We start from the raw sequence: 21,092 nt of genomic DNA, 5'->3' as shown, positions 1-21,092 counted from the left end.
TGTTTAAGATGGTGTCAAGGTATTTTTTTTTTTTTTTTAGTTGTTTTTCTTCTCAATTCTCTTCTATTTGTTAATCTGCCTGTGGTAAAATGCCAGTCCCCAACCCCCATTTCAATAAGGACACTTTCTTTCAAGGAAGAACATATTTTCCTTTTATGGGGGGGGGGAGTGGTTGTTGACATTGTAGCCGTATTTTTTTTTTTTTTTAGCTACAATTTTCCAATTACTAAAGTAACCCATGCTTGTAAAAAAAAAAAAAAAAAAAAAAAAAAGTGGAAATCTGTCCCCCCACTGTTTTAGATTGGGTATCTAGCCTTCCTGAATGTTTTCAATACAGTATTCCCTCACTTATCACGGGTGTTACGTTCTAGACCCCCCCACCCCCGCGATAGGTGAAAATTCGCAAAGTAGGAACCTTACATTTATTTTAGTATTTATATATATTTTAAGGCTTTATAAACCCTTCCCACACACTTATAAACTGTTCCCAGTCCCTTATTAACCTTTCCCACTCCCTTATTAACCTTTTCCACACTTTTATAAACACTACTTATGTTCTTAAACATATTCTACACTCAAACCTACGTAACTTTAACAACATACGTATACAGTAGCACAAAGTCCCGCGATATAGTGAAAAATCCACAAAAAATAATTAAATATAATATTTAAAGAATCCTGTGATACAGTGAGGCCGCGATATAGAGAGGGAATACTGTATACCCCAAACTGCATGTAAGCATATACCAGAGGGTTTGTTTTTATTGTTTTTTAAAAAGGGATCATACTGTATATGTTCTGCTCCTTGATTTTTTTTTAACCTAAAAATCATAAACATCTTTCCATGGCAGTAAATGTTATGGACTGAATTGTGTCCTAAATTTGACATATTGAAATCTTAACTTTCAGTACCTCAAAAATGTGACTATTTGGAAATAGGGCCTTTAAAGAGATAATTTAATTTAAATGAAGTCATTAGTGTGTCTCCTATAAGACTGGTGTCCTTATGAGGAAATTTGGACACAAATGGGTAGAGCAGAAGGTCATGTGAAGGCATAGGGAGAAGATGGTCATCTACAAGCCAAGGAGAGAGGCCTCAGAAGAAATCAACCTTGCTTTAGAATTCTAGCCTCCAGAACTGTGAGAAAATAAATTTCTGTTGTATAAGCTACCCACACAGTCTGTGATACTTCCTTATGGCAGCCTACTTTGTTCTTTATAACATGGTACTTTTTGTCATAGATAATATATAATATACAAGGTCTGTCTGAAAAAAGTCCAGCCATTTTAATATGAGAACAGTTTGCATGAACCTGGCAGCCAAGGAGAGTGAACTGCAATGTACATCCCATAAACAATGACAACTTCACTGTACTAATTAGTGGGGATGGTAGATGCTGTTGAGTGAGCATGTGTGCTTACTACGTGGCTGTCACATTAAAATGACTAAGCGAGTAGAGCAACGAATCTGCATAAAATTTTGCATTAAGCTTGGACATTCCTCTACGGAAACTATTCGGGTCAGAAGGCTTTCAGGGATGATGCAATGAGTGCAGTGCATATAAAAGTGTGGCACAAATGCTTCAAAAATGGTTGAATATCTGTTGAAAGTGATCCACATTCTGGAAGGCCTGCAACAAGCAGAACACCTGAGAATGTTGAATATGTATGGGCTGCAATCAACAAAGATCTGCGACTAACAGTGTAAGAACTAAAAACTAATTTGGGGATTCCAAAAACTACTGTCTCCGATATTTTAACACAGGATCTTAGCACGAAATGTGTTGTGGCAAAATTCATTTCCTGGCTTCTGTCACCAGAGCAGAAAGAACATCGTGCTGCAGTTGCTAATGACTTAATTCAAACCACTACCAATGAACCAGATTTCCTCAAGAAGGTCGTAAGCGGAGATGTATCATGGGTCTTCAGCTATGAGTATGATCTGGAAATGAAGGTCCAGTCTTCTCAATGGAAGTCGCCTGGTTCTCCACACCCGAGCAAGGCGAGGCAAAGCTGCAGTAAGATAAAGACCATGTTAACTGTGTTTTTTTATTTGGAAGGTGTTATCCATCATGAGTATGCCCCTCCAGGCCAAACAATTAATTAGGAGTACTGCCTCAATGTTCTTCGTTGCTTCATAGATGCAATATGACGAAACGGCCGCAGCTATGGGCAGCTGGTGATTGGCAGCTTCACAATGCACCCACTCATGCATCACATCTCATGCAAACTTTTTTGGCGAAATATCAAAGTGCACAGGTGACTCTGCGCCCCCACAGCCCAGATTTGGTGCCCTGTGACTTTGGGCTTTTTCCAAAACTGAAATCATCTTTGAAAAGGAAGAGATTTTTCAGACCATCAATGAGATTCAGGAAGGCAAGGCAGCTGACGGCAATTCCAACAAAGGATTTTGCGGCATGTTTTGAACAGCAGAAGAGATGCTGGGAAAACTGTGTGAAGTCTCAACGTGCCTACTTTGAAAGGGATTGAGGTGTCATAGTCATTGAATAGATTCTTAATGATGGGATTTTTATGTCAAAGTATATGTTTATTTTAAAACAAAATTTAGCCCTGACTGGTATGGCTCAGTTTGTTGAGCATTGTCCTGCGAAGCAGGTCACTGGTTTGATTCCTGTTCAGGCTACATACCTGGGTTGTGGTTTCGGTCCCTTGTTGGGGCATGTACAAGAGGCAACAATTGATGTTTCTCTCACTCTCATTCTCCCTCCTTTCCCCTCTCTAAAAAATAAATAAATAAAATCTTTAAAAAAAATAAAAAATAAAACAAAATTTATATATTCCAAATTGTCCTCTATGAAGGTTATACCAGTTTACAGTTCAACCAATAATATGAGTGGAATGGCCTATTTCCTCAAACCCTCAGAAGTGCTAGGTATTAAAGATACTTTTTGTAATTATTATGAAAATTACAAATGTACAGAAAAGTAGAGATATACCTATCACTTAGATTTAATGATTAGCATTTTTTATGTTTCATCTATATTTTGTTGAAGTCTTAAAGTAAATACAGATATTATGACATTTTACTCCTAAATATTTTGATATGCATATCTAAATAAGAACACTTTCCTGCTTAACCACAATAATATCAACACACCCAAGTTATGCTTACTTGTCCCCAAAATGTCTTTTGCAGCAAGTTTGCTCAGTATTAGGATCCAATCAAGAAATATGAGTGCATTTGGTCGTTGGGTCTCTGAAGTGTATTTTAATCTAGAAGAGACATTTGTTTTCATGTTTCTCCTCAGCTTGTTATTTTTCCTATGACATTAACTTTCAAAGACCAGGACAGTTGTTCCCTAGAATGTTCCTAGGATTTTTCTGTATGCTTCTTTGTAGTGTCATTTTAAAAAATAAAACCCATATTTTCTGTTATTGGACATTGGATCTAAAGACTTGATTAGGTACAGGCTAAACGTGCATTATACCAGAAGTCACATAATGAAGCTCTGGTAATCCCATTATTGCCGATATTAAGATTGACCACTGGGTTTATGTGGTGTCAGTCACCTTGGAACTAGCTAGTAACTCTGGCACCAGGTGAACATCTGGCCCTCCATCAGCCTTTCACCTAATGGTTTCAGCATTCATTGATAATTCTTGGCTTACTTAATTATTTCCTTAGGGGTGGCAAATTGTGATTTCCTACTCTTATACTCTGCGGTGCAGTTCCTTTATTTTTTAGAATTGCAATTTTGGAGAGTGTTAAGATGTTAGAGCAAGTAATTCAGGAAAAAAATCTTTAAAATTTATTATCTTAGCTTTATAAGAGCTATATTTACTTGTCTGTGGGACAACTAGGAACCATATATGTCTTGCTCACTAGCTCGTTCTTAGAACTTAGCTCAAGTGTTCAATAAATATTGGTTGAATGAATTTACTTCACATATTATTCTTTTATATATTTTGGGTTGTTTTATTTTTGACCCTGAACATCACTTTATTAGATTAAGATGGACGTTGCCTGATAGTTTTTTTTTAAATTATATTTTGTTTATGCTATTAAGTTGTCCTGATTTTTCCTCCTTTGCCCCCTTTCACCCAGCGCCCTGCATTCCCTCAGGCAATCCACCCACATTGTTCATGTTCATGGGTCAGGCATATAAGTTCTTTGGCTACTCCATTTCCTATAATGTATTTTACATTCCCATGACTATTCTGAAACCACCTATTTGTACTTCTTTTTTTTTTTTTTTTAATTTTATTTTTTGGTTATTCAATTACAGTTGTCCCATTTTTCCCCCATTGCTCCCCCCTCCCAGCCCATCCCTTCTCCCACAATCATATCCCTCCCCGTTGTCCATGTCCATGAGTCATTCATATACGTTCCTTGACTAGACCCTTCCCTTACTTATCCCCCTTCTCTCCCTCCCCCCTCCCCCCTACTGACTACTATTCTAGTCTTTGCCTATTTAGTTCATTTGTTTGTGTTGCTCTTTAGTTTCCTGTACTGGGTGATATCATATGGTATTTTGCTTGCTTTGCCTGGCTTATTTCACTAAGCATAATTCTCTCGAGTTCCATCCATGTTGTCGCAAATGACAGGAGTTCCTTCTTTCTTTCTGCTACATAGTATTTGTACTTCTTAATACCCTTACTACTTCATCCATTCCCCCACAACCCCTTCCCATCTGGCAACCATCAAAATACTTTCTGTATTCATGATTCTGTCTCTCTTCTTGTTTGCTTAGTTTATTTTTTAGATTCAGTTGTTGATAGATTTTTTTTTCCACTTTATTGTCCATACTTTTGTCTTTTTCTTAAATAAATCCCTTTAACATTTCATATAATAATGGTTTGGTGATGATGAACTCCTTTACTGTTTTCTTGTCTGGGAAGCTCTTTAATCTGCCCTTTGAGTCTAAATGATAGCTTTGCTGGGTAGAGCAATCTTGGCTATAGATTCCTGCTTTTCATGACTTAGAATATTTCTTGCCAATTCCTTCTAGCCTGCAAAGCTTCTTTTGAGAAATCAGCTGATAGTCTTATGGGAACTCCCCTGTAGGTAACTAACTTCTTTTCTCTTGCTGCTTTTAAGATTCTCTCTTTATCTTTAACCTTTGGCATTTTAGCTATAATGTGTCTTGGACTGGTCCTCTTTGCATCCATCTTGTTTGGAACTCTCTGTGCTTCCTGGACTTGCATGTCTATTTCTTCCTTCACCAAATTAGGGAAGTTTTCTTTCATCATTTTTTCAAATAGATTTCCAATTTCTTGCTTTTCTCTTCTCCTTCTGGCATACCTATGATGTGAATGTTGGATCTCTTAAAGTTGTTCAAGAGGCTACTTATACTTTTCTCATTTTCTTGGATTCTTTTTCTTCTTGTTTTCTGGTTGGTTGTTTTTTACTTCCTTATATTCCTAATCATTGATTTGATTCTTGGCTTCATCCACGCTACTGTTGTTTCCCTGTAAATTCTTTATTTCAATTAGTGTATCCTTCATTTCTGACTGGATCTTTTTTATGCTACTGAGGTCCTCACTAAGTTCCTTGAGCCTCCTTATAACTAGTGCTTTGAACTCTTTATTTGATAGATTGCTTATCTCCATTTCATTTAGCTCTTTTTCTAGAGTTTTGATCTGTTCTTTTGGGCCATGTTTTTTGTCTCCTTGTTATGGCAGCCTCCCTGTGTTTGTTTCTGTGTATTAGACAGAGCTGCTTTGACTCTGTTTTGGTAGTGTGGCCTAATGTAGTAGGTTTCCTGTAGGGTCCAGTGGCACAGCCTCATCTATCACTCAAGCTGGGTACTCAAGGTGCACCCTTTGTGTAGGCTGAGTACACCCTCATCTTGTAGTTGAGCCTTGGTTGCTCTTGGCAGATCAATGGGAGGGATTTACCCAGGCCAGTCAGCTTCAAGGACTGACTGTGACCACTTTCTGCTCACCTCCTCCCTCTGTGGAGGATCAACTGTGCTGAGGCAGAGTGGTGGTGCTCCAACATTTTCTGTAGCTATCCACTGGGTGCGCTGGCCCATGGGTTTCCCAGGTGGTGCAGACCAAAGTCAGCCCCCACCTGTGTTTTGCCTGGGACCACCCTGCCTGAACTATAAAGCAATCTGAGATAGCTGCTACTTGTGCTAGGCTTGGAGGTTCCCAGCAGAAGCCAACTGCTGCTAGTGCCAGGCCTGGAGCTCACTGAGGCCGGCTGTTGCTTGTTTGACAGTATTTAGGAAGTTGTGAAGCATGAGGCAAGACCAGCCATTCATGTGGAAAAGTAGCTTGGTGGGCCATAAGTTGGGTAGGGTGGAGTCTCTGGGAATCCCCAAGGCAGGTCAAACAGTGTTAGCCAGGTTCACAGAGTCTCAAATATGGCACCAGCTTGCCTGCTCTGTGGGGTAGGGTTTAGAAAAAAGACAATGGCCGACTTCCGGCCAAGATGGAGGCTTAGACGGACACGCTAGGTCTCCCTCTACAACCAGAGAGGAATACAACTACTTCAAAACAAAGGATAACTAGAAATTCCAGAAAATAAAGCTACACGGAAGCCCAACATATGAAGTTATAAACCAGCGGTGCCATTTGGGCAGGTAAGAGTTAAAGAAGGCAAAGCTGTTTGCGGAGCGGCGGGGCGGCGAAAAAGCCCGGAGGCAATCAAGCCCCTGGCGTGTGCGACTCCGGCGCTGGGGAGCAGCCGCAGCATCGCCTTGAACAGTGAGGCCCAGGGGGGCGGGAGGACGGATCCCGGTCTCCTAGCTGAATAACTGTGTGAATCCATCTTGGACCCCCGCCCTCACAGAAAGCACCACAGGGCTGGGCAGGTCGCTGATTTGTGACGCTTACACAGGCACCGCCCCCGACAGCCAGCCCAGGAAAACAAAACGCATCTGTCAAAATGTGGCAGACAAATATAGAGATCCCGGTGGTGCAGCTCACCAGGCAGCAGATAGAGAACCTGACAGATGAACAGATAAGAAACCTGTCAGAGGCTCAGTTCTGGGCCATTGTTATCAGGTGGCTTACAGAATTCACAAAAGAGCAGGAAAAAGATATGAAAGAAGCGAAAAACTTTCATAACGAAAGGAACAAAACCACATACGAGACAGATGGTGAGGAATCCAGAGTTCATTTCAACAAACTGGAATATGGAGAAGGAACAAGCAGTCAACCAATGCAGCGAGAGGAAATGGCAAGCAACAATGAGAGGATCAGAAACCTCTGGGACAGCTATAAAAGGCCCAACATAAGAATCATTGGTTTGCCAGAGAATGAGGAAGATGAACTAGAACTTGAAAAATTGAGTGAAAATATAATAAAGGAGAACTTCCCAGACTTGGGGAAGGGACTTGCAGGTCCAGGAAGCAAGGAGAGTTCCCAAGAGACTGGACCCAGGGAGAACCACTCCAAGACACATTATAATCAAAATGTCAAAAATTAAAGATAAAGAGAGAATCTTAAAAGCAGCAAGAGAGAAGAAAAGAATTATGTACAAAGGGGTCCCAATTAGACTATCAGCTGACTTCTCAAGGGAAACCCTACAAGCAAGAAGGGACTGGCAAGAAATATTCAAAGTAATGAAAATCCAAAACCTACAACCACGAATACTCTATCCAGCGAAATTGTCATTCAGAATAGAAGGACAGAGAAAGTGTTTCCAGGACAAAATAAAACTGAAAGAGTTCATTAGATCCAAACCACTGTTATATGAGAAGTTAAAGGGACTGGTTTAAAAAACAGAAGCTAGGGAGATGAAACAAAGGCAAACGAAACAGGCAACGAGAGTGGAAAAGGAACTGTGGGTAAGGGAAGCATAGTGGGGGGAGGTTAACAGGGAGGGGGAGTGGGGAGAGGGAGGGAGATGATATAGGAATTGGGGATCATGGTAGGAGGGAATGGAATAGACGGAGAGAGGTTGGGAGGAACTGTATGCACAACTAATGGACATAATCTAAAAGGGGGGGACAACTGGAGGGAGGGGGCCACCGGGTGGAGGGGAGCAGAGGGAAGGGAAAGTGGCACAAATGTAATATTTTAATCAATAAAACACATTAAATCTGAAAAAAAAAAAAAAAAAAAAAAAGAAAAAAGACAATGGCCTCTGCTCACTTTGATGCCAGACACTTCAGTTCCTCCCTGTATACTACCGGTGTCTTTCAAGCTGCTACCTTGGTGCTGTAGCTCAGAAGAAGTTAAATCTGGGTAGGTGAGTCTATGTGTGGGTTCTTTAAGATGAACTTCTTGGGGCTTTAGCATTTCTTCCACTGATTTAATCCCCACTGGTTTTTGCAGCCAGAAGTTGTGGGGACTTATCTTCCGGGCGGGCACTGGAAGCCTGGGCTGGGGGGCCTGGTGGGCTGGGACTCCTTGCTCCTGAGATATCCGTCCTGAATTTTATCCACCACAGCTGGATGAGAGACCAGCCTATTTTGCATCTGTGCCCCTTCTACATGTCTAGATGGGTGTGGTTTCTTTAATTCCATAGTTGTCAGAGTTCCATTCAACTCGATTTCTGATGGGTCTCAGTGATGGTTGTTCTATATTTTAGTTGTAATTTTGATGTGGTTGTTCAAAGAGGTGAACCACGTCTATCTATGCAGCTATCTTGACCGGCAGTCTCTCTCATATATTTCTTCATCTCATTATCTCTTCCTCATTTTCCTCAATTGTTTGGCTATCTCCATTTTGCCTTTTCCCTCTGACTTATTCATCTGTGTCTGAATGTTATACAACTACACCACTGAAACTCTCATTTCTGAACAACCTTTCATTTACACAAAACTTTTCCTTTACAGGGAGATTTTTGTAGCATGGTATTATTCATAGTGGTCATTAGCAGGTTGTCACTAACACTTATTAAAGAGTGATTAGAAGAGTATGTGCTTCAGGTAGGGTCATCTAAAAATGACCTTGGGAGCTACAACTGGGGTTGCTAACATACAGTGCCAGGAGAGACTAAGGTCTCCCTTTCTGCCAGCTGGAGAGGTTGTGCTCAAGCTTAACTTCCCAGGATGGCCTCTAGTAAAAGGAGGCTGCAACTTCCTAAGGGGCCTTGGGATACCTAGGTGTTTGGCAGCTGGTACCTAAACTCAGTCACCCGGACCCTAGATAGTCTCTTTGTTCACATTCTGACAAGTCTGCTTCCTCACAATTTTACTCTATAAAGTGTCTCTCTCAAGGGACATTTCCTTCCACTGGAACAAATACAACACCTAGCCATAGCATCTCTTTCTCTGGGGTGATGGGAAGATCTGAGGCCAAGCCATATTCTTGTAAGTTTCCCCATTAAAGCCTGTTCCTTAACTCAAGCTGAACGACCATGTGGAATTCAGCCCAAGCCCTGTTGCACAATAGGTGGCAACTATGCAGGGACTCCCTACCTGCTTTGAACAACATTAGAATGGTTGAATTTGCTGTCAATGATTTCATGTCCAGTTCCCAGGAATTGATATGGATTCTATTATGGAATGCATGTTTGTGTATCCCCACCCCTCCACCCCAATTCATATGTTGGAATTCTAATCTGGAGGCTGGGCTTTGGGGAGGTAATTAGTTTGTGAAGCTGGAGTCCTCATAATTGGATTAGTACTTTTATAAGATTTAGAGAGAGCTTTCTTCTTCTTTGTTCTCTGTCTTGTATGGAGACACCCGGAAGACAGCTATAGCAAACTAGGATAAAGGCTCTCAGCAGACACTGAATCAGCTGGCACCCTGATATTGGACTTGCCAGCCTCCAGGGGTGTGAGAAATAAATTTCTGTGGTTTAAGCCACCAACCTCTGGTATCTTGTTATAGCAGTCTAACCTAAGACATGTCCCCAATCAAATTTTAATAATAGGACATCAAATCCAGATGAAATAAAGAGGAAAAAAAGCTGGCAGTAATGGTATTTCACAAATGTAGTAATATTTTGTTATAGAACTGTGGGGGAGGAGCAGAGTGGAATGGGGGAGGTTGTCACAGTGAAGCCACATGTCTAACAATGTGTAGAGTCTCTGGGAAAAGGACCTTACTCTTTATAGCCTTATGCTTGGATGGCTAGCTTGTACCCCACTGGGGTCTCTGCCCATCTTTAAGGGTGTAGAAGAGGCAGGGGCACCCAAGTGTTAAAATTCCTAGCAGGCCTCTCAACCTGCTTTTCTTTCAGATCTCTGCAATGGACTGGCCTCTACCACTCCATGTGAGGGTGTCAGAGGATACCTTCTAGCATATGCTTATTTTCATAAATTGTGTCTCCTCTCGGAAGAAGGATTGCCTTCTGTCATTTGGCTTTATTTTGCTACCCAGTTCATTCAGCATTGAATTTTAGCACAAATTGTCAGTGTTTCCAATGCTAAATTTCTATTGCTGATACAGATATTTTATTTGTACATTTTATTGCTTAAAAAAATGAAATTGGTGCAAAGGAGGGGCAAGGTACATGCCTATTCATTTTTCTGTATCTAGAATAATATGTAAAGTCCTGGACAATTCAAGAGCCCATTGATTGGATGAGTTTTCCCCTGAAAGCAACTCCAATGTCAAATACCTGGATTTTTATGGCTTATGTTTGTAGGTAAGGCCTCTGCATCTCCAAGTATTTTCTTGCATTAAAAAACGTGCTAGCTTTATGTTTGTAGGTAAGGCCTCTGCATCTCCGAGTATTTTCTTGCATTAAAAAACGTGCTAGCTTCATTGGAAGAGCCTTTGCTCTCTGCACTGAGATGCATCAAACGAAGCAAGATGGCAATCAACAGGTTTCCTGGGAGGTGTCTTAACTGCCTGAAGTTAGGGAACCTAGCAACCCCTCCCAACAATTTCTTCTCTACACATTAGGAAGGGCAGAAAAAATCTTTATGCCAATTTAAAAACTTTTTTCCGTATTTACCTGGAAGGGGAGATACCATGGTCATGAGGGTGGTTTTCCCAGGGTGAGGCTTATCCATTGCACTCCGGATGTGCTGACCCCTGTGATTTCCCCAAATGTGGGAAACTCGACTGCATATTTTGTGGTAGTGGGGAACTGCGTTTGCGCTCTCCGCTGTATAAACAAACAAACAAACATTTTTTCCAGAGCTTGGGGGATTAACATATTAAATTAACTGGACAGGTAGGTTTCCTGCTTCCCTCCAAATTGAAGCCAAGATTAATTACGGTATTCACCTGTTCCTGGAACAGGCTGGGTAATGGATCCTGGCTGTGTGCTCCCTGAAGCAGCGAAGCAGCACTAATCCCCTAGTTCTCCATGGACTCACTGACTTTGATCAACTCATTCCCTCTCAGCAGGCCAACACGGTAGCCGCCAACACGGTAGCCACAGGACACAAGTGCTTAGTTTACAATCATGTTAATTTTGCTTTTTGTTTGTCTTTAGCAGTTGGAGATTAATGAGTAAAACGGGTGTTTAAATTTTCAGCCAGCCTTCTTCTAATCACTTGGCTACGCTGTTGTTGACAGTTTTATTACTTTGATTTCCTGAATCAGTCAGGTATACAGTTTCCTTGTCCAATATCGCTTATGGTGCAGGAAAAGACAGACCTACCAGGAATTGTTGTCACTCTGAATTCCACAAAAGGCTACTATGAAAATACTTTAGCACCTCTGTAATGACTTTATAGGAGTTCATTGCTGAATGCGTGCTGGCATTTTTAATAAAACAGAGACATTTCCAAAGTATTTTACAAAGGATATTGCTATGCCCATTTTTCATAGCTTGAGAATTTAATTAGCCCATAGATAGGGTGGTGACGAATAATCCAGAATTTGGATGATGAGGTCATTGCTACTCCAACTCCTAATTCTGTTTCTGCAAATTCCATTCCATTGCACGTTTTTAGTTTGTGTTTCCTGAAATGTACATAAAAAAGCTAGGCCTTGATGATTCTCAAAGACACATCATATCAAAGAAATCCCCCTGAGGTTTATACGTTGTAGTGGAGATTTGGTATACACAGTGCCACTGAGGATGCAATGTTCCTGGCAGTAAGGGACTGGGATAGCTTTGCTTTAAGATAGCGGTGATTTTTCTAAGGTACAAACCTGATCATCGTACTTCTTGGCTTAACAACCTTTAATGTTCCCTCTATCCTGTGGATCATGTTCTGCAAGGTTACAGATGCATCTTTCCATAGTGAGTTCTTTCTTTATCATTGTGTTACTACCAGCTCTTAACACAGGAGGAGGCCCTCACTAAGGAGTTGTTTGAAGCATTAAGGATAGAATTTCATTCTTGGCACACTGGCATTAAGATGCATTCAGGGATCTGTCCAGCTGTCCCAAGTGCACAATGGCATTTCTTAGGACCTCTAACCTGGGTGATATGTGATAGCTATTTCTTCACCCCACTGGGTTTTATCCTCATGCTCCAAAATTCTAGGGGATCTAAGAGACTGGCCTTAATAGTGAGTTTGTGGGACTCTGGTGAGTGTCTGGGCATGAAGGACAAGGAAATAAAGATGTGCTATGCTACTGAGGATAGAGATAAGAGAGGAAGTATGGGACCTAATGTAGAGAGGCTGGAGCTGGGTATAATGGCAGACATGAATGGTTGTGTAAGCTGGCTGTGGGACTTCTGGGGTGCTGCTGTGGCAGGATGCATTTTCTAAAGATGGCCTTGCCAATATATATCTGATTCATATGTTCTTCTTGTGATGTGACTTAACACTCCTCCATTGAGAGATGGATGGAGACTTGACTTGGGGTGGTGAACACACAATGCAATGTACAGATGATTTGTTGTAGAATTATGTACCTGAAGCCTATATAATTTTGTTAACCAGCATCACTCCAATAAATTCCATAAAGAGAGAGAGAGAGAGAGAGAGAGAGAGAGAGAGAGAGAGAGATGGGATTATATTCCCAACCCTTAAAACTGAATGGGCTTTTGTAATTGCTTCAACCAATAGTGTGGTGAAATGATGCTGTGTAACTTCTAAGGTTAGGTTATAAAAGTCAACACAGCTTACCCCTGCTTCTCTTTCAGGACACATGCCTTTGGAACCCTGAGCTGCTATGTAAGAAGTCCTGCTATCCTGAAGATACCATGCTAGAGATACCATACAGAGTTAGAGGGTTATGTTTGTGGAACATCCACAAGGTGTTCTAATAGCCAGCTATCAGAGTCTTTCCAGCCTAGGCCCAGAGATGTGAGTAAGAAAGCCCTTGAAATAACTAACTCCAACCAATCTGACTTACAACCTCACAAGAGACCTTGAGCAGAAATGCCTAGCTGAATTGCTCTGGAATTTTTGACAGATAGATAATATAAGGGATGAAAATAACTATTCTTGTTCTAAGTCATTAAGTTTTGGTGGTTTGTTACATAGCTAGTGTCTGGAAAAGGGATTTTTTTTTAACCATTTAGGGTAACTGCAGTTTGTCTTCACAGTAAGTACCTAGCAAAGACCATATTCTGACTAGCTTGGGTTTACTCCAGAAATGCAAAGTTGATTTAACATTAAAAAGTTAATCAATCTAATTAGCTATTTTACAGAATACAGGGAAAATATTATAAGTTTAATAGAGGAAAAAGGTATTTGGTAAAATGCTACATATATTTATGATTGAAAAAAATTCTAGTTCCAATGGATAGAAAGGATCTTCCCTAACCTGAGCTATAGCAAATATATTAAATAATAAAACGTCAAACCTTTTCCCTGGAGTTGAGAACAAGACAAGGATGCCCACTATCACCATTTTTATTTAATATTGCCCTACACAAAAGGCAAGGAACAAAGTAAAATGTATAAGGCTTAGAACAAAAGAAAAAAACAGTCATTATATGCAACTGACGTACTTGTATATATAAGAATTCATTAATATTCTGATAAATTGTTAGAGTGAAAATAATTTTAGAAGAGTTAAAGCATTAAGAATTATAAAGACGTTAGAATCTTGCAAGATTTCTGGACACAAGGTAATAATATACTATTTACCATCCACTGAATTCCAATATACCATCAAGAATCAGAAAATGACAGTTTAAAAATACCATTAAGCGTTCATGCGAGAGGCAACCTACACATTGATGTTTCTCTTCCTCTCTTTTTCCCTCCTGTCTCCTCTCTCTAAAATTAAATAAATAAAATCTTTAAAAAGAAAATACCATTAAAATTGCATCAACCCCACCCCTTGCAAAAAAAATCAAATGGGGAAAACAGGTAACTTTATAGTTGAGAAACCTGACAGATACTACCTTAAACAAGTGAGCAAAGTTAACATTAACAGCAAAGGAAAAATGGGTATTTTATACCTCTTGATATAGTGCACCAAGAAAGAGACAATGTCACTTTCATGTTTTTTTGTTTGTTTGTTTGAAATGCATAACCTAATCTAATGAAGAAATATCAGACAAACTTAAATCAAAGATATTCTACAAGTTGGCCTGCATTCTTAAAAAAAAAAAAAAATCAAAACAAAGAAAGACAGAGGAATTGTTCCAGATTAAAGAAGACTAAAGAGACATGACAATTAAATGCAATACATGGTCCTGGATTGGATCTTGGACCAGAAAACAAAACAAAACAAAACAAAAACAAAACTTTTTTTTTTTTTTTGCCAAGGCAATATTAGTGAAAGAATTGATGAAATTCAAATAAGGCATGCAGATTATATAATAATATTACACCAGTGTTAATTTCTGGATTTTGATATGTGTACTGCTGTATGTAAGAAATATCATTGCTTCTACAAAATACAGATTGAACTATGTAGAGGTAAAATGGAATCATGTCTGCAATGTACTCTCAAGTGTATAAAGGGAGGAAAGTACCATGTTCATGTACAATTCTCCTTTAATTGGCCTTAATATTTATGGAGCCCTAATAAAAATCTTAGCAAGCTTTCTGTTTTCATATTTTGGTGGTTTTGACAAGATGATTAAAAAATTTATATAAAAATGCAAAAAGCCAAAAATAGTTAAGACAATTGTGAAAAAGAAGATCAAAGTAGAAGGACTTGCTGCTGAGTATCAAAATTTATTATAAAGCTACAGTTAAGACAGCATAGTATCATGCAAGAATAGATATAAAGACTACTTGGACAGAATAGAGTGACTGGCAATAGATACAGACATGGACATTTGATTTATGACAAAAGTGACATTTAAGAGCAGTGGGGAAAGATGGTATTTCCAATAAATAGTGCTGGTACAATTGGATATCTACGTGAAAAAATGAAGCCTGACCCCTGCATCATATCATATAGAAAATTAAATTCCAAGACATTGTCGATCTAAATGTATGAAGCTTCTAAAAGTAACATAGGAAACAATTTCATGATTATGATGAGAAAGATTTCATACACAGAACATCAAAAGTACACTAACCATGAAGGAAAAATTGGTAAGTTGGCTCAAACTATCATTAACAACATCTGTTCACCAAAAGATGCCCTTAAGAGAGTGAAAGGACAAGCCATAGGATTTATACCCAGAATATATAAAGAACTCTTTCAAATCAGTGAGACAAATAAAGACAAACTATTTTAAAATGAGCAAAATATATGAAGAAATTTTATAAAATGATTAACAGATGAAAAAGTACTCAAACTCATTAGTAATCAAGGAAATTGAAATGAAAACAAAAATAAAATTCAGTATACCAGAATGACAAAATTACGAAGACTGACAATACCAATTATTGGTGAGGATGTGGAACTAGTGAGAATTCTCATATATTGATGGTGGAGGTGTAAATTGGTATGACTGTATTGAAAAAAAACTGTTTAGCAGTATATCCAGTTGAACATATACATACCTTAAGATCCAGCAGTTTCACTCCTAAATATATGCCCTGCAGAAATGTGTACACATATATATCAAAGTATAAGTACAGAAATAGTATTTATAATAGTTTCAAACTAGATATAACCCAAAAATAGAATGGATAAATAAACTGTGGCATATTCATACAATTGAACACTATTGACAATAAAAATGAATGAACTGCAACTATATTCAACCACATGAATGAATTTCTGAAACATAACATTGAGCAAGATACAAAAGAACATGTGATAGATTCAATTTACATACAGTTCAAAAACAGGCAAAACCAATCCTTTAAAAATTTTTATTTTTTATTGAATTATAACAAGTAGAGAAAATGCATGGATCTTGAAAGTGCCAGGTGATATTTAAATACTTAACTTATCATAATAACTGCTCAGATCAAGATGTGGAACATTTTGGACATCCCAGCAGGTGTGTCCCATCCTAGATGATAACTCCCAATGTTAACCATTACTTTGACTTATTTTTACCCTGAATTAGTTTTTTTCATGGATTACTATTTCTTGACCTCATGTTGGCTATATGGATGTGTTCGCTTTTTAGTATTTACCCACCTTACTTAGGAGTTGTGTACTTTCTGTACACTTCAATAAATTTTTTAAAAATAAAATGATTTTATGACCTATGTCTCCTCAAACTCTGCACAGGGACTGTAGAATTTTACTTGGGTGTGTTCTAAGCATTAGCTTCTTCCATTTCTAATACTATAGGCATAGTGCATGATTTTATGGCTATTATCATTATATGAGTCTGTGTTTAACCTAAATACACATTAAAATAGAAAGAGGGAATAACATTAAAAAATTACTGTACTGTAAAACTAATTATTTCTCTGTGATAAATACATGAACTACTGTATTTTTCGCACTATAAGATGCACCTGACTAGAAGACACACCTAGGTTTAGAGAAGGAAAACAAGAAAAAAAATATTCTGAACCAAATTGTGTACTAAAATATTTAAAAAAATATAACAGAATAATATTTCAACCATGTAAAGTGAACAGCAGTCAACAGCGGTATTAAGAATTATCATTGTCATTAACAAACGAGGAGAGACTTTAAGGTTCAAGTACTCTTCTAGTTTTCTGGGAACTCCAAGAACTCATCATCGCTAGTGTCAGAATTTATGAAGCTCAGTTGCTCACAATCACTGATATCACTTTCTTCGCTATCTTCATACTGACCAGACACCCTGAGATTCAGCAGTGACGTGGGACATTTAAGCACCCCCAGGGGTTTTGCATGGGCCCACTGCTTCCTCTTCTAACAGCTGTCACCACCGCTGATAGGTCAGGTAATACACATCACAGTCTGTGATGCAGTATTTGCTCCATAAGACGCACAGACATTCCCCCCCCCAACTTTTTTAGGGAAAAAAGTGCATCTTGTGGAGCAAAAAATACGGTATTTTTTCCCCTTCAGTTTCCCTGGTCTTCTAAAGAAGAACGTAAAAGATACTCTGAAGAGGTGTGGTAAGGGGCTTAACAATGAGGAGACCAGTGTCTACCTGAAAGCCCTGATAGCCCCTATTTAGATTGAGGTATGTCTCCAAGGCTGATCTGCAACATTAAAGTCTGACACTAACACCCCAATGTAGAATCTCTTATTATGTCCAGGGTATTCTTGTCATGAGTTCATTAATTTTGTGCTGGGACTATGTATATTTCTGTTTGCTGCTTTCAGAGAAAACTTACAGGAGTGGATACCAATAATTATTGAAACTGTGGAGTGTTATGAAGGAAATGACTTTTTGTGTTTTACCTCTTCCCCACCCTCCTCATGTTGCACAACCTTCCTGTTGAGGTAAGGCCAAACTGTTATTATGGCTAATGTTAAAGAATATTATTTTTATCTGAGTTAGTTCCAATTTAATCTCCATTTCATAAAGCTACCTCAAAATTAATTGATGGCTTTAATAATAATCACTTTTATGAAACAATTAGTTTGAGACATTGTGTTTCTACTATTAGGTGAACATCAGTAGAATTTTATGTTTGAAAAATTAGAAGCAATTGCAATTAATTGCATTCAAATTATGACCCTCTCCTGAGGAAAGTACTTTGCAGACTAGAATTATTAGTCCCACTTTGTAAATGAAAAAGCAAGCATTGAAGAAATTAAGTGCTCTGTGTAAAATTAGAGCTAGGAATGAGACTCAGGATTTCTGGTTTTTATTTTTGTATCAAGCCAGTTGACCACAGGCAACTTTTAAAATTTAGCCAAGAATAAAGGATTTGTCAAGATAACCTTAATAAATGTGCAAAAGTAAAAGGAAATCTTTACATAATCCTCTTTCACATTAAGTTTATGACATCATATTTAATGGACTCTATAAGAAAGATATGAGACTTCCGGCCAAGATGGAGGCTTAGACGGACACGCTAGGTCTCCCTCTACAACTATAGAGGAATACAACTACTTCAAAACAAAGGATAACTAGAAATTCCAGAAAATAAAACTACATGGAAGTCCAACATATGAAGTTATAAACCAACGGTGCCATTTGGGCAGGTAAGAGTTAAAGTGGGCAGTGCTGTTTGCGGTCGCACCCGGAGCAGCGGGGGGCGAGGAGTCCCGGTGGCCAAGCCCCTGGCGGTGCGCGACTCCGGAGCTGGGGAGAGCGGCTACGCAAGCCCCTGGCGGTGCGCGACCCCGGCGAGGAGTCCCGGTGGCCAAGTCCCTGGCGGTGCGCGACTCCGGAGCTGGGGAGAGCGGCCGCCGCATCGCCTTGAACAGTGAAGCCCAGGGGGGCGGGAGGACGGATCCCGGTCTCCTAGCTGAATAACTGTGTGAATCCATCTTGGACCCCCGCCCCCAAAGAAAGCACCACAGGGCTGCGAAATAGGTCGCGGACAAGCAGGCGCCGGTCGCTAATTTGTGACGAGTACACAGGCACTGCCCCCACAGCCAGCCCAAGAAAACAAAAAGCATCTGTCAAAATGAGGCAGGCAACTTTAGAAATACCGGTAACACAACTCACCAGGCAGCAGATAGAGAACCTGACAGATGAACAGATAAGAAACCTGTCAGAGGCTCAGTTCTGGGCCATTGTTATCAGGTGGCTTACAGAATTCACAAAAGAGCAGGAAAAAGATATGAAAGAAGCGAAAAACTTTCATAACGAAAGGAACAAAACCGCATACGAGATAGAAGGAAAGGAAATAAAATCCAGAGTTCATTTCAACAAACTGGAATATGGAGAAGGAACAAGCAGTCAACCAATGCAGAGAGAGGAAATGGGAAGCAACAACGAAAGGATCAGAAACCTCTGGGACAGCTATAAAAGGCCCAACATAAGAATCATTGGTTTGCCAGAGAATGAGGAAGATGAACTAGAACTTGAAAAATTGAGTGAAAATATAATAAAGGAGAACTTCCCAGACTTGGGAAAGGGAATAGACCTGCAGGTCCAGGAAGCAAGGAGAGTTCCCAAGAGACTGGACCCAGGGAGAACCACTCCAAGACACATTATAATCAAAATGTCAAAAATTAAAGATAAAGAGAGAATCTTAAAAGCAGCAAGAGAGAAGAAAAGAATTATGTACAAAGGGGTCCCAATTAGACTATCAGCTGACTTCTCAAGGGAAACCCTACAGGCAAGAAGAGACTGGCAAGAAATATTCAAAGTAATGAAAATCCAAAACCTACAACCACGAATACTCTATCCAGCGAAATTGTCATTCAGAATAGAAGGACAGAGAAAGTGTTTCCAGGACAAAATAAAACTGAAAGAGTTCATTAGATCCAAACCACTGTTATATGAGATGTTAAAGGGACTGGTTTAAAAAAAAAAAAAAACAGAAGCTAGGGAGATGAAACAAAGGCAAACTAAATAGGCAACGAGAGGGAAAGAGGAACTGTGGGTACGGGAAACATATTGGGGGGAGGTCAACAGGGAGGGGGAATGGGGAAAGGGAGGGAGATGATATAGGAATTGGGGATCAAGGTAGGAGGGAATGGAATAGACGGAGAGAGGTTGGGAGGAACTGTATGCACAACTAATGGACATAATCTAAAAGGGGAGGACAACTGGAGGGAGGGGGGCCACCGGCTGGAGGGGAGCAGAGGGAAGGGAAATTGGCACAAATGTAATAATTTAATCAATAAAACACATTAAATCATTTAAAAAAAAAAAAAAAAAAGAAAGATATGAAACCTTACCTGGCTATTATGGTACTTGATACAGGAGTAAAATTTTGAAGTGGCAAAGTTGACATATGCTGTGATTTCATGTTTATAAGATGTAAAGAACACCCAAATAAGTATTTTTTTTCTTGAAAGTCTCATGGCTAAAAAGGAATTAAATAATTAAAACTTTAACACATGGAAGAACATATTTGCCAACGATAAGTCAGATAAAGGTTTTATCTCCAAAATATATAAAGAACTCATATGATTCAACACCAGGAAGACATACAGATGGCCCGTAGACATATGAAAAATGCTGAACATCACTAGCCATCAGAGAGGTGCAAATTAAAACCACAATGAGATACCACCTTACACCAGTCAAAATGGCTATCATAAATAAATCAACGAAGAACAAGTCCTGGTGAGAATGTGGAGAAAAGGGAACCCTAGTGCATTGTTAGTGGGAATGCAGGCTGGTGCAGCCACTGTGGAAAACAGTATGGAATTTCCTCAAAAAACTAAAAATGGAACTGCCTTTTGACCCAGAGGTTCCACTGCTGGGGATATACCTAAAGAATACTAAAACATAAGTTCAAAAGAATATATGCACCCACATGTTCATAGCAGCATTTATAATAGACAAGATATGGAAACAGCCTAAGTGCCCATTAGTAGATGAATGGATAAAAAAAACAACTGTGGTACATTTACACAGTGGAATGCTACACAGTAGAAAGAAAGAAGGAATTCCTATGTTTTGCAACAGCATATATGGAAGTGGAGATTATTAAGTGAAATAAGCCAGTTGGTGAAAGATAAATACCATATGATCTCATGTATAAGAGGAATCTAATGAACAAAATAAGCCAATGAGCAAAATAGAACCAGAGGCATAAAATTATGGGAGAGACTGACAGCTGTAAGAGGGGATGGGGAAAGTGGGGGACTAATCGAAAGAAGGTGAAGGTATTAGTCAAAGAACATATATGAAGGACCCATGGACATGGACAATGGTGAAGGGATTGATGATGATGTAAGTTGGGGGTGGGCTGGGTGGAGAGGGAGAAAGGGGGGAAAAGTGGGACAGCTGTAATAGCATAAACCATAAAAAAACTTTAACACAGTTCTTACTGGTTATGTGTTATGAATACAGGATAGTACACCAAATATTTCTGCAAATATTAGAATTATATAATGCTTTTTATTCTGCATTATATTATTCAATAAATTTTATA

General features: G+C 39.2%; 1 long non-coding RNA gene and 1 other non-coding gene across 2 annotated transcripts; one reads left to right on the top strand and one right to left on the bottom strand.

Moving 5' to 3' along the window:
• Positions 1-2,285: 2,285 nt before the first annotated feature.
• Positions 2,286-19,998, bottom strand: LOC150006011 (uncharacterized). The gene is made up of 4 exons (XR_016511719.1): positions 19,888-19,998; positions 15,690-15,725; positions 10,823-10,975; positions 2,286-2,739 (listed from the first exon to the last, which is right to left on the bottom strand). It is a non-coding gene; the product is annotated as an uncharacterized LOC150006011 (long non-coding RNA).
• Positions 10,815-10,977, top strand: LOC150006012 (U1 spliceosomal RNA). Its single transcript, XR_016512065.1, has one exon. It is a non-coding gene; the product is annotated as a U1 spliceosomal RNA (small nuclear RNA).
• Positions 19,999-21,092: the final 1,094 nt, after the last annotated feature.

Source organism: Furipterus horrens, unplaced genomic scaffold (genome assembly GCF_987537825.1).
Source record: "Furipterus horrens unplaced genomic scaffold, mFurHor1.1.pri manual_scaffold_6, whole genome shotgun sequence".
NCBI lineage: Eukaryota > Metazoa > Chordata > Mammalia > Chiroptera > Furipteridae > Furipterus > Furipterus horrens.
This window is presented reverse-complemented; position numbering and strand designations above follow the sequence as displayed.